A 15,517-nucleotide genomic window follows, 5' to 3' on the forward strand; every position below is an offset into this window, starting at 1 on the left:
AAAAGAAAATTTCCTCAAAATGACTTTAAAAAAAAGTAAAACTTGTTCTTATAAATCTCTAAATTTTTGCTTCTTTCGTATCATACCGGAAATTGCAAAAGCAAAACCTTTTCTCGTCTTAGTATGACCTCTTCGTAGTTATGGTGATATGCGCAATCCATCCTTTTTTCACATAAAAATGCATGCGCAGCATTGTTGGATGAGTTGTGAGAATGTAGCCGTTCTCACTGTCTCAACATCGGATTTCACCCGGCATTGAGGCCCTGATATAATTTTACTTATCGTATTTCCAGGACACAGCCCCAAACAAAATTATACCGTATCGTGTTTGTATTGACCGAAAACATGTAATCCTGTTATGTTCTCCAGTCATACAGAAGAGAGAAATTTTCTGAGTAGATAAATAAGACAATGCCTCTTGCCCTAGAACATCATATACACTCAGAGATATAAAATAGCAATGCAAGTGAAGTGGATTTTCAATTTGTGTGCATCACTGTAACCGGTGTGTGCCCTTATTTGTGTGCCAATCAAACTAAGCCTCATAATTCACTGCAACCAGTGTGTGCTCTCATTTGTGTGCCAGTCAAAATTCGCCGCATAATTTGTGTAAATTCACGTATTTACTGGCCAAACATCTGCCAGTTGCTTTCTTCCTCAGAAACATCAGATGTAATGACCAAACTCGCAAAAGTGGTTCTTTCCCAATGGTACATCGAACATTTCAAATCAGCTGATCAGAAGCGTATGCCGCCCCGTAAAAGAACTGAGTAAAGCCAATGTACATGATAGGCGCCTTGATACTGCCTCTGAAGAGTTTAAAGGTTTTGTTTTGTTTTCATTTCTAAATAAGAATAGTGATAATGCGATTTTTTTCTGGTATAAATGCGCAGCCCACTCGGATTATATTCAGACTTTACACCGGGATTTACAACTGAAATTGATCGTGCAATTGCAGTCCCTCCCCCCCCCCCCCACTTCGCCTCCAAACAACAAGCCATTAACAATTTTAAAAAATATATGAGTGGCATTCATAGGGGAAAATGCATTACCGAAATGGATTAGTATACATGCCTTCCTCTGATATAAATCAATCACAGAAATCGCGGACATGAGTTAAATACATCTTTTACAACTGTTAACTTCACTTTTCGGCAAGACAGCGATTGACAGGATAAATATAAGGTTTCTTGTTTTCCCTGTTACTTTTTAACAACCGCTGAAAATCAAAATCACACAGGCTCTTCTGACATTTAAAGGAAAAGTCCATATTCCGCTCCATTTATTATATATAGTACACGAAATCTCCGCATCAGAATATAAACTATTTTGTGTTTTCAACCAAATAAATCGCTTTGAAGTACCCTAATATCTCTGACATTGCCCGTCCATTAGAAACTGTTCGAGATCTCACAAGTCGGTTAATATTTACAGTAGTCAGATAAATCAAACCCCCATATTCGTGTCGATATTGATGGACAAATCGTCCATTAGTATCAACACATTTTTTTTGGGGGGGGGGGAGGGTTGGGGTTGATTTATTGGACTATATTTACAGCGTCTACGTGTACTAAAGCAACTGAAACTCATAATCGCAGTACTTCCACGTTGAGATTAAGAAACTATTTGCTATCTGTTTAGATATTCCTGCTGCTGAAACTAAAAAGGAGCCGATGCTTTTAATTTTCATCCCTGATAAGCATAATTTATCTGTTTTCAAGAAATAGTTACTGTGATCATGGACATCGTCTTTTTACCTTAGTACCTTCATTTGGGTCGAAACCTGACACAACCTTATGTTCTACTTGACAAAAGAAAGACACAGTTGAATTAGAAGTAAACATAACTCTAGGTATACCGTGGCAAAAGTTTTGATTTTGTGAAAGTATTTCGCTCGAACAGCGGTCTTTGTTGTTTTCTAAACGGCACATCAGTGAACACAGTCCGACCTCTAATGCGTACATCTTACTCCAACATTTTACCTTAGTCCGATAAATCAGCCCCCCATCCAAAAAATATGTGTTGGTACTGATGGACGATATGTGAGTCTGATGTCACCTGTTCGTTAAAATGTACAATATTGCTGCATGCAAATCTTTCCGGAACACACCTGCGCACAGTTTAGATACATACCGGTATTTGGTAATAGCTATATCCAGCGAGAAATTCAAAACGGACACAGGACAGATGGTTTTGTCATTCCACGTGGATTTTCAAGTCGACAAACATAGGATTTGATCCGGAAATAGTATGTACATATCTCCAAATGAACCGTTCAGCCGACGATGGCTCAGCAGCCGTGAAAAATACCAGTTAATGTATAAAATATACACCGATGTGTTTAGACAAGACTAAAACCAGATATTGTAACTTTAAATGAATAGGTGATATCAGCCCCTAAAGTGTCTGTCAGTATTATTATAGGAGTGAGACTGATTTATCTCTGCAATATGGCATTACCGAGCACATGGTAGCTACGACAGATTTTCAAACATTTTAACTAAATATTTGCCATATGTACAAGTTTTACCGAACTTCATTGACATTTTCTGTATTTATGAAGTTAATATCTGTCAGATATTATATTAAAAAAATTAAAACTTTCGCGGACTTTTCCTTAATGACTTTCACAGATTTATGGCTATATGAATCTCGCCTGTTATAATTGAATAATAAGGCCGACAAAGCAAAATATAAACAAAGGCACACACTATTATACCGAGCATATAACCGAAGTCACAATACGAATTCGAGTTTGATGATCAGCGTTTGAAAATTTTAGTAGTAATCCAGAAATTCTGGAGTGACTACATTTAGGGGTAATTAATTAACGGTACATCAAACATATTTAATAACGACGTTTTGAATGCGTTGGAAATCCACAAGAATGAATGTCATTTAAACATTGTTTGTCCAGTACAAATGTCGATAGGTTTTGCTTAGGTCGCCTGTCAAATGTTTTGATAAATAATTATTTTATAAGAGTTTCCATCAGACTAATCTGTATTCGAACCTACAGAACCATAATAGAATGTCATACAATATACACACGGGTTACGCATTGTGCAAGTTTTCGTTGATTGTGCAAACCATACACCGTGGATTCTAGTACTTTTTGCGTGAGAATTTTAGTTTCAATATCACCAAAAAAAATACATTATGGGAAAGTATTAGCGTAAATGTAGTACATCTCGCATTAATTGGAAACGCATGAAAGTGCCAAAACCATAATGCGAAGTCACACTTTTCTTCATTTCCACCACATGCGAATATCAGAGTATGGGTAAATTTTTTTACAGGAATTGACCTGGACGTGATGATCCCCTCTTTGCCCAAGGATATATTGGAGTGGTTAGAGGCGACAAACTATACGCAGTCAAAATGCCCACTATTTTATCGTCGGGACTATATGTTTTGTTCTAACTATTGAAGCGTTTAGATTGTACCTCACCATGTACGCTGATAGCTAACCAAAATTCTTATTAAGCACAATGAACTTCCAATGTTCTTTAAGTTATATTTACACAGTTTCAAACGAATTCACATTTCAAGGTTCCACAAACTTTAAGCACAAAAATAATTTAAATGAAAGTAAAGTGACGATCCCTTTCGAAAAAAAAAAGTAAAAATTCTTATTTGATGTAAACTCTTTCCTGTTCCATCTGGTTTAGGCGTATGGTTTTGTTGCAAGCTGTTTCATTTACGTTTGATCTCGGAGGTTTCGACTTTGCAAAACGTGTTTAAGGACAATGATATCCAAGGAGATGGAAAAGCACTGCTTTACGGCAAGTGGTGCCAGATGAAGAAATTGCTGTGGGAAATTTTCAAATGGCTTACTGCTTTTATTTGGCGCTGTGCCAGTCGCAGTGATCGTTTATTGTTTTTATGTTGTGCAAGCTGAGTCACCAAAATTTCTGCTAAAATGTGTACAGCCGAACTTTTCCTTACTTTTCCTTACTGCAATTAACCATATGATGCTGGTACACAACAACATTGTTGGGACCATATCCTAAAATCATGGACAGTTACAATGCAGCTTGCAAAATTCAATCCGTTGAACGGTGCAAAGATTAGCTCTCATTTCATCATCTTTTTAACATTTCTTGTCTGTTCCTGTTTTTTTTTTTTTTTTTAGCAAAGTGCATTATCTTGTAAGTAAAACACCTTGCTTACTTTGGTAGCATTAGTTATAATTATCTTTATTAAACATCTAAACTAATAATAACAACCAGCAAAAATGGTTGCCATACATCAGACGATGTTCATAAATTCCGAAACTGAAAGTAAATGGGCACAGATAAGTGAAAATAAACACATAACCACACACACACACACACACACACACACACACACACACACACAAACCTGACTGACTAGTAAAAAAGAAACGAATTGAATAAAAATGGACCTGAGAGTGCATGGTAAATAACTGATGGTAATACTATTTAAAGATACTCTTGATAACATAAATGCTATGCATTTTTCAATAAGGGAGTTGAAATCTTACCATACCTTATAAATTTATAAATCCCTTTACCAAAACGAAATTATCTGCTCGTTCGACTTCGTAATTAAGTGCATTTTTTTAAAAGAAATTGCTTGTTTAAGCTTCTTTCAGATAAATTAAAAGATCGAACACTGTTAATTATGTCGCTTCTGTGTTTTGCACTCATATAAACTGTAGTTACGAGAAATTTGTAAGTCTTGCAAGGAGTATGGTTTACTACGGTTAAAAATAATGTCATGTTCCGTTTACTTCGGTTAGAGAAAGTTGGGTTTCAAACTTAAAATTAATCGATCCATTTTGTAATTTGACCCGTCTACGATACGTAATAATAGATACGTAATAATAGTCGTATGGTGAGATATTCACCGAAAGAGGCAGATGAAAAATGCACAGACGAACGAGCACATGACCAAATCAGCCACATCAAATGAGCGAAGTCACTTCTGAGCGGTTCCTCATTATCGATGGAACAGCTAATTATCCATTGACGTAGCCGGTATACTTAGATGGTGACAGGATGTAGGTCTGTGTTATTCCACGTTGATTTTAAAGTTGTCAAACATCGGATTTTGTATGAAATGCATCTTCAACCAAGCTTAACTCATGAACAGTAACAAGTTGTAGTAAGCATCGAATAACGATCAATAAGTACGATCACATACTCTGATGCTAGGGTGAGTCCACTCAACGAATATATAACTTTACTCTGAAACGAACGGACAGCACCGCTTGAAAGGACAAAAGAGGAAATATTAACATACAGTCATGTTGGCATTACACGTAAATTTACTTGTTAAATATCATATGAAGGAAAACGCTTGGAATGAATAATCGACCTTGTAATGGTACAACATTTTGTATATATTTTCGCAATACATTCTGTCGTGGTCAGTGTGACACGTAACCAAGAAGATTGACGTGTGGTCAAGGCTCGCCATAAATTGGTAGCTTGCGATAGTTAACCTCTCTTGATTGGAGGAATGGTTGGATTTTTAGGACCCGCTAGGATAACGGTCCGACAGAGATGTTAACGTAAAGTCATGTAGAGTAAATGACAAAGTAGAGACATTCCAGAAATAATTTGTGCCATTTGGAAATAGTTGTGATAAAATTATATCTTCCAGAATAGTTATTATTAAAGGCGGACTAGAGAGATTTATTCTGTCTTCGATGGGATTATTCAAATTTGGACGGCTAAAGAAATCCTGGCTGGTTAAACTAAGTGTGTGTGTGTGTGTGTGTGTTTGTGTGTGCAGACGCAATCCGAGGTTTTAAGTAATCTCCTCGCGAAATTAGTCAGTCCAAGTTTATCTGCAAAAGGGAAGTCTTAAGGATTAAGGGGAAATTAATAAGTAATTTTTCTCGTTAAATAAATCGTCCTAGGAACTTTGGTCAAGAAACATTTGAGAGACCCGGAACCAAATAAAAATTCTGCTTCGTAGAAATGGAGCTAGTCTCGGAAAAGCACGAGGAAACAAATAGTTCCATACCTGTACTACGTAGTATGAATGGACAGCAGACAGCCAGGTTACAGTTAAAGACCCGAAGGGGAGAGAGAGAGAGAGAGTTGTTGTTGTTGTTGTTGTAGGGTTTAACGCTATTTTTCAGCGCACGATAGGCTGTACATGGCGGCCAGTATTAATGGTGGAGAAAGAAACCTATAAAACCCCGGAAAGAACCACCGACCTACTGGCAAGCTTTCTCACATACCCAGATTAGCCAAATCCGAGACTCGAACTCACGCAGACAGAGGTAAGATGGCAGTGATCCGTAACGGAGAGCGCTTTATACCACTCGGCCACTCGGGGCTTATGATTTTTGTACGAGAGAGAGAGAGAGAGAGAGAGAGAGAGAGAGAGAGAGAGAGGAGAAGAATAAGAAGAAAAACGGCAACGCTGACCTGCCAGCAACAGTTCTTTGGAAAGGACCGGAAGTAACCAGATTATTATGATAAGCTTGCAATTGAGTTCGATCGGTCATTCGCTTCTATAATGCCATATGTTTAATCGGTATAACAAAATGGCTAATCGTATTTCGCATAATCTTTGTATTTCTATTTCTAAGAGTAGTTGTATCTTTCAAATGTCATGTTCAGTTTCATTTTGTTTATGTAATTCGGTGGTTCACAAACATTTTCGGGGTCAGCGCCCCTTTGATTATCCTCAGCGCCCCTACCTTACCCCGTAAAAAGCATTATTCAGCATTAGCGCCCCCCCCCTCAGTAATTCCACCGCCCGCAAGGGGGCGGTACCGCCCACTTTGGGAACCACTGATGTAATTGATTAAATTGTTATATTTTAGATACGCAGGGTCGTGTTTTTCTGTTCTTTATCTCTGCTCAGATCTCTGTTATTCCATCCATTAATTTCATATTTGATGTTATTGATTACTCGATCTGAGCAATAACACAGTGGTCGATCAGCTCCTAGATAAATAGCATATCACATATCACCCTACGTCCTAACAGACCTTTTCCAGAATTATTGCTGGACAGACGTTTGATCACGTCATTCACAATTTAGTAACCGTCACCCTTTGTCCTGTGGCAGACTGTAATTAACAAGAAGTATGTGACAATGCTTTTCACTTAATAAGTTTCGTTATTCGTTTCGTTATTTATTTTCGTGACGAAATTGTACTGCATAATGTGAGTACTGCTCAAGAAAGAAGGAACTAAAAATGCAGTGGTTTTCACCTACGAGAACCCGTTTACAAGTCTTCAAGGTTTTCATTGGTTTTAAGTGGACCTTCATTTATTATAATACCTCAAAAAAACTCAGAAATAAAAGTACATGGACTCCAACATGCATATATAATCCGCAGGATTTTCTACCCTTTGTTAAATATATAAGCTTTTCATAATTTTAATACAGGACGAACACAAAGAATGTAACAAAACATTTGCTGTCATTAACTCGGGAATGAGCCTCGAGCCCGTATGTAAAAGTTGTGCATCACTTTGAAGTGGACCTTTACTTGAAAAACTACCTTAAGATGTAAGAAATTGAAGTACGTACATTCCAACATGCATCTACTGCACGTGATGTCAGCGGGGAGCATACTGCATATAATTGTAACTCGGCATCCCGTAATTTTCCCGGCTGCCGTGCACGCGCTAATGATCAAGACGTGCATATCTCATGTCCAAAGATAGCGATATGACAGTGAAAGTGAGTGAAATGGTTCAGTAAATGCTTTATATACCCATTTGTGTGTTCGTCTGTGTACATTTGGCTCTTAAATAAACTTTGAAAAGCAATAACGTCATTCAGGCTACAAGCTCGCAACCAAACATATCAACAGGGTAGACGATGGAGCTCAAAGAGCAAAATAAAATAAAATAAAAGAACACAAGGCATTGAGCAGCAAGTGAACAAATGCCACTGATTATTACGAATGTACATAATGGCGGCCTCTTTTCTTTGGGTTCTCACTGCTCTGGGTTAAAGTGTTCCAATGTGTACCAGGTGTCTAATTAAAAGCTTGGTAAGAGGTCTGAGCAGCAGGCTACCAATCGTACACTATTACTAGTTCTAAAAACCAAATATCAGATATACAATATTCCTAGTCCCATATCAGATATACAATATTCCTAGTCCCATATCAGATATACAATATTCCTAGTCCCATATCAGATATACAATATTCCTAGTCCAAAAACAACAAATATTAGATAAACAATATTCCTAGTCCAAAAAAAATATCAAAAAATAATATCAGATATACAATATTCCTAGTCCCAAAAACAAATATCAGATTCACAATATTCCTAGTCCAAAAAACAAATATCAGGAATACTGCTACGGCGAAACTCTTATATGAGGACAGCGATTAAGCCGTACAACTAGTATGAGAAAACATTATAAATAGTCATCAGAAATATCGCAAACTCTGTAATTGCCCTCTCTCTCTCTCTCTTACAGAAGGGATTTGCATGGTAATCCTCATACCTTCTTTATCTAAAACGAATTATAAATATATCGATTTAGACGGTTTGTGATTATAGGCATCTTTTATAACACGGGTCACGAGCACAGGATCAAGACTTTCTCAATCTTGCATTACGTTCCATAATAATGTTTAATAATGTTTCTAAAATATTCAGAACTTTCCCTTTCGCATAATAGAAGTACATTATATATATATATATATATATATATATATATATATATATATATATATATATATATATATATATATATATATATATATATATATATATATATATATATATATAAACGTAGGCGATTGTAAACACTTCGCTCAAATACGGTTCTTACATTAAAAAATAAAACCAAATATGACATTTTTCCTTTCTGATTTTTTATTCTATCTGCTTTGTAAGAAATACTTTGGAATCATGTTTTTTTTTTTCTTCTTCTCTTTCGAATACTTATCGTGACATTATATTTAGCTTGGTTTCATCTCAGTCCTTCAGCAATGGGATTATGTGATAACATGTTTGTCCACCTGTCTGTCTGTCACAACAGCTCCTCCTATGTCGCTGCTGGAAATTCATAAGATTCGTTACAATGGTTACCCATGTGGTTACTATCTGCAAAAGGGTTTGAGTTTTGGGTCTCTGTCCTGGGGTGGCCAAGTGGTCTAAAGCGCTCTCCGTTACGGATCACTGCCATCTGACCTCTGTCTGTGTGGGTTCGAGTCTCGGATTCGGCCAATGTGGTTATGTAGAAAGCTTGCCAGTAGCTTCTCGAGGGTCGGTGGTTCTTTCCGGGGATTTCCCGGTTCTTCCTCCACCATTAATACTGGCCGCCATGTATAGCCTATCGTGTGCTGAAAAATGGCGTTAAACCTAACAACAACAACAACTGTCCTGGGGTTCCTGGGAGAGGTTCAAAGCAAAGTATGCACGAATTGCAATTACATTGACATTTTTATATCTTTTTTCCAAGCTATGTACATGCATTCATACGAGAAGGACAAATAATATGTGTCACGAAATTTGGATTACAAATCCTGGGTCACCGTTGGATGGGTCTGATGCAGATGGAGAAGCCGTGCATTACAGAGCGCGAAGATTTGATATGGGGTGACAAGGGAGAATCCCCCATCTGCGAAATAGCATTGTGACTGCAAACCATACGTTTATGCCGAGAGAGTCCAACATACTGGTGTACTCGATGTAGAGAGACTGAGTTTGTTTACACCACAACTCTCTCCTTCAATTACGTATACTACTCGATTGAAAACGTGATATGGCATTTTTTCTTATATCAAGTCATCAGAACTCCGCCGTATTTCTGTTGTTCGCTTTAAACATGTTGTTATATTTCAGATCGATTACGATAAATGAAATGTAAGAAATGAAACATATCCCTATTTATGTGTTTCTTCGAGTTTCTTGATGTATTGTTGTAGGGTTCTTTGTAAAAATTAACTGGCTTGGAATCCTCTCTCTCTCTCTCTCTCTCTCTCTCTCTCTCTCTAACCGCTCCGGTGGCCTATTGGTTAGAGCGTCTGCCTCAGATGCGGGAGGTCGTGGGTTTGATCCCTGGACGAGTCATACCAAAGACTTACAAAAATGGTACTAACAGCTGCGCCGCTTGGCGCTCAGCATTAAGAGGATAGTATTAGGACTGGTCGGCCTGGTGTCAGAACAGTGTGACTGGGTGGGACATCATGTCTGCGGCATGTTAAAGCTATGTTAAAAATCCAAGTCACACACAAACACACATACTCTCTCTCTCTCTCTCTCTCTCTCTCTCTTTTCTTGGGCTCATACAACCACTGTGTTCGTTTAATACATACAAATCTTTTTGCAGGCAGTTTTCCCCGGAAACACTAAACCATTATCTTTCAATACCTAACTGTCTACCCCGTCGAATGCATTTCTTCGTGTCTCAGAGTTCAATAGAAGGTGTGCTGTTCACTCGGCACGAGACAAAAAGATTACCAATATTTAGAGGAATTTTAGTGCTTTTAATACACATTTGTCACTCAGTGAGCCTTATTTTATTGCGAGAGTTAAATATACATATAGATTTAGAAAGAAAAAAGCCCCTAATATAACAAAATATAATCTTACAACAATTATAGGTTAACTCGAAAAAGCGTGTACATTTAAAAAGACACCAAGCAACTGATCAAAAGTTACATTATTGTATCGTAGCGTTGTATGTATACATTACGAGGATAAACTAAAAATTTTGCTCGTAAATAAACAGATAAGCAAATGCAGCTCTAATGGGTTGATTTAACATTGAAAGCAAACCCGAGATAGCACAGCAAGCTCCTAGCGGGTGTCTCTTCCATCGTTACATTTAACTCGAAATTGATACATCAGTTCATCAAGTATAAAAATCATAAGCAAGTAACTAAATGGAAATCCGTTGTAATTTTAACTTCTTTTAAATGATTCAATTGAGAATTTCCTGATCTGGCTTTACAGTTTGTTTTTATAAGTGTCCGCATAACCTTAAGGGCGGCATTTAACGTATAGCAGAAATAAAGCAAATAGATAGACAGTGTACACAAATTCAACCGACTGAGTTTCACTCAGCTTATCGTTATAAGAACAAATGAAAATCGTATTTAGCCTTCCTGCAGCATTCTCGACTTTCACCTTGACCACATGGTAAACGGTAAGTGTTCCGCATATTGTATTGCAAATGCGCATTTATGACTAGTCCGAGTTTCCTCTGACCCTTGCCACCCCATTTTTTGATATTTGGACAGTTTTTTGGGTGTAGGGTCAGAGCGCATTCCTTATCGAAAAGTTGGAATTACCATTTGGTGTCGGCATGGGGTTGCCGCTTTCTAGCCGACCCAGCACAATTGAACCAGCTTTCATCGAGATATACCTGCATGAAATCGATAGGAATATGATTTATTTTCTCAAAAATCGTGAGCATAGCATTCGTCATGTCTTTAATCCGCTGACAGACTAGACGAAAGTACGTCGTTGCTGAAATTTGACCTGGATCTGGCCATTTGCATTCCGAGTCACATGACTATACAAATCTCGGAACCTACATGTCAGAGGTCATATAGTCACGTGATATCGAAATAAATTTCCCAAGTTGTTGTACATATAATTTGGACATATTATATAGAAGTCACTTAATGTTTGCAAATAAATATAATGCACACTTAATTCTCAACATATTTATTCTAAGAGCAACGAACAGAAACCTGTCGGTATCGCAGCAGGGTGGAGAAAACCATTTTCAAGAAGTACCGAGCACGTGTCAGCGATGTTTTTTTTTTGTTGGTGTCACGTGACTACCACATTGACACTTGCCTTTCATAGGGAATCTGGTTTTCTTCAAATTTCTGCAACATTTACAGATTTTCGTCGTTATTTTCACAATAAATATTTTGAAAGTTTTTTTTATTATTTTTCTATAAAAATTACATGACTTTATTTATATGTTCGATTTGTTTTCCTACAGCAACACTAGAAATGGTCTGTTGTTGATATCACGTGACTGTATGACCTCTGATATCATTGAGATATCGGTTGCGAGAGTTGTGTAGTCACGTGACTAGGAATACAAATGGACAGATCCAGGTCAAATTTTAGCAACGACTTACTGTCGTCTCGTGTATCAGCGGATTAAAGACATAACGAATGCTGGGCCGGCTAGTAAGCGGCAACCCCATGCCGACACCAAATGGTATGGTGTCGGCGAATTCCAACTTTTTGATAGGGATTGCGCTCTGACCCTACACCCCGACATAAATGTCCAAATATCAAAAATTAGGTGGTATGGGTTAGAGGAAACTCGGACATGCCTTAAGTAACGGCATCGTCTATTGAGAGATTATATGTTATCACGATTTAAATAATATATTCCCAAAAATGGTGGCAACAAATATGTCACAGAATAAAGTGTCATTTCCCAATAATTAATGAATTAAAGAAGACAAAGAAGAATTTAGAGGATTTGGTCCAATTAACAGCTTTCCCAAAATGCTGAGAGAAATCAACGCAAAACTAACTTCAAAATCGATGACTGTACCGGCCATTGCACGACAGGGTCACTTTGATTGTTGTATCGGTGTAATGAAAGACTTTTTTTTAAATTATTATTTCTCAGCCTTTCGGGTGAAACTATGCTTTAAAATTTTCCATTCAATAAATCGTTCTATACATTGACTGGACATTTTTCCCGTCACGTTAGATTTACATAGAAATGTACACTTTGCGATGCAATTCATCTGTTGCCAGCTGAAAAATAGCGCGCATATCTTATATTTGCTAAGTGCTATCAAAAGAACAATGGTGCCATCTCTTCTGTAGCAAAGATTATCGTTTCTAATAATACTATTAGATTGACTGTGAAGGTCAATTTAAACTCTAAGTTAGACTTTCTAAAATCTGGAAATATATGAGCGAATTCTTTATTGTATGGTCTTTGTAATGTTGGCCAATAATGGAACAGCACAGCGATAGTCACGACCTTTAAGACTTGAATAAGGAAGAAGGATTTGGAGTAGAACGACGAAGAGTATGATGGTGAAGACGAGAGTACGAAGGGGATCAACTGTCATTTAAATATACTTAATCGGTTCAACTGAGAGAAAGAAAAAAAAAGATTTTGTTTGAAAGTCTTTCACGTCTTCATTACAATTGCTATGTAGCAAGTATATGTCTATCCATGTCTTAAAGTTGGAGCTATTGGAGTTCCAATGTCTAAAGGGCTGCGTTTAGTCTCTTGCCATGATAGCAGCAGCCATTCATTAAGAAATGCGTGAATATCACGTTAGTGGGCATCTTCGTCAAATTTATATTGCGGAAAATTTGCATCCTATCTGAGAGTAGAGATATCAAATCATATTATCTTGTTAATACATTTCTCCAAATTTATGTGCTCGTTTTTTTCTCCACACATCTGGCTACTTAATGTTTACCAATTGAATTGAAACGCGTTTAAAAAGCAAATAAAATCAGTTCATTTCCTAACCAATATCTGAGCTTTCTTTAGTACAAGATTTATACATTAAGAAAATTTTCTCCTCCGTTATCTGCCTTCAACTTCACCCCTTTGATAACAAATATAATTTAAATACAGATGCAAAATCTGGAATCAGGGCTGCGATTGTCGGCAACAACTGTCTTTGATTCGAGCTATCTCCAAGATAGGGAGGGATAGTTTTCCTGCCTTGAGTCACTTGGTGATAGCATCAACCGCTCGCTCTACTTCAACGACAAATATTGCCATCTTCAGTTACCAATAACAGCTGCAGGCAGACGAAAAACATTGAGCATTTGTACAAGTCGTCTGCCACGGATGACAAATAAGTATTTTCACTAATTAAAGGTCATTTTCACCAATTAGGGCTAGGCAGTCGGAACACGTTCCATCCAGTCAGATGAAAAATGTGCCAGTGGACAGTAATATAACGGAAACACACAACACGTGGCATGCTGTAGATACCGTGATGCAGGTTCGTTGACTTGGTGCCGTGCTTTCATACGTATACCAGGCCTAAGTTTCCTTAGGTTTAACAAAGCATTGAGAGTAAAGCATTAAAATAAAATAAAAATTGTTCAGATTTAATTCATATTTTGCTTGTAAAGTTTGTAGCTAACAAAACTTAGAACATAGTCGTTGCTAACAACAAAACCACTACAGCGTACCCTACAATAACGCTGTTATATCAACATGTAGCCAAACTTAGATCCAGCTGCACGGCTTTGAAAACTCCATCAGGTATTACTAATACAACCCTAAAATATCACATCGAAAGTTGTTTTGAAGAGTAGATTACAATGAAAATTTTGTATGCAATATGACTTCATGTTAAACATTCCTTGGCATTTTCTTACAAAAAGATTGACAATATCTTTGAAATTTCAAGACTTATAATACTACAGTCGGTTCTATGTAACATTGAATAAATGATATCGGAGCTGGCATTTATACGAATTTAAATAAAATCCACTTACCGTAAAAGCCTATTGGATTGTTACAAATGCTAGCTTCTGACGAAGCAATGAAGATGTTTTCCGTGCCCTTATATTCCATACATCCAAAGTAATAATAATGGGAATGTAATCAGCTGAGGCTATCCCCCCACACACACCGAACGTTCCCCCCCCCCCCACGACCTCTCCCACAAAAAAAAAAAAAACGGGTTTTATAAACAAGATTTAAGTCTTGGTTATAAAATCAACCCTAGAAACCAGCCTCCGCCAATCTAATTGGATCAAATTAAAACCCTACATAAACAATGTACAATCAAATATCACTTTTAAGAATGTCGGTGAAATTGGGGTCAGAGTGAAATTTTCGCTTTTTTTCTTGCTCATAGACAAAGGAAAGAAACATAAAATAATCTATCGATTGATGAATCAGTTTGACACTTGTACTAACAGATTAAGTGGTCAAACTATTAAATGCAGATCCGTTCAAGAAAAGGTGTTTCATACTTGTCAAAATGTTAGAAAGGTTAGATAGTGATTTCGTACCGGTTTCAAAGAACACGATGACAAAAAAACAAAACAAAAGAAATAACTAGTGGATGGTGACGTTTCCCTGTTTTCAAGCAATATGTGATACTAAAATGGTCATTACAAGTTTTATTATGTGCAAAGAATGTAATGCAGAATATATATATATATATATATATATATATATATATATATATATATATATATATATATATATATATATATATATATATATATATATATATATATATATATATAGTAGAACTAATGAGGCTGTGTGAAGAAAGAGCAAGGATGTAGATATATACAACATTAACAGATAAGCACGGTGTCTACCTTCGGCTAGTTAGGAAGATAATTATCAGATAGGTTAAAGAAATATTTTCATCAATCATCACATTGGCGTGAAGCATTCGGAACTGAAGCTCTTTGAAGATTCTGAATATTTACCGCTATTAAAAAGATCGGTTTTGCGACAATAATTCTTGGAATTTCCAACCAGCTTTTAGGTCTGTATTTGAAGTCTATCTCACTTTTGCCTCGGAGGTACTTTTTAAAGACCTGTGTTATATGACAAATGTTTGGAGTGCATC

At 36.9% G+C, this 15,517-nt stretch overlaps 1 protein-coding gene across 1 annotated transcript in view; it reads right to left on the reverse strand.

Annotated features, from left to right (window-relative positions):
• Positions 1-14,499, reverse strand: part of LOC149780894 (transmembrane prolyl 4-hydroxylase-like) — a 140,514-nt gene extending 126,015 nt beyond the window's left edge. Inside the window, exon 1 of the mRNA XM_089936245.1 lies at positions 14,421-14,499. The gene's annotated coding sequence lies outside the window, so the exon portion shown is untranslated. The remainder of the gene's footprint in view (positions 1-14,420) is intronic.
• Between the last annotated feature and the right edge of the window lie 1,018 nt (positions 14,500-15,517).

Source organism: Sinohyriopsis cumingii, chromosome 16 (assembly GCF_028554795.1).
Source record: "Sinohyriopsis cumingii isolate HCF-2022 chromosome 16, ASM2855479v2, whole genome shotgun sequence".
NCBI lineage: Eukaryota > Metazoa > Mollusca > Bivalvia > Unionida > Unionidae > Sinohyriopsis > Sinohyriopsis cumingii.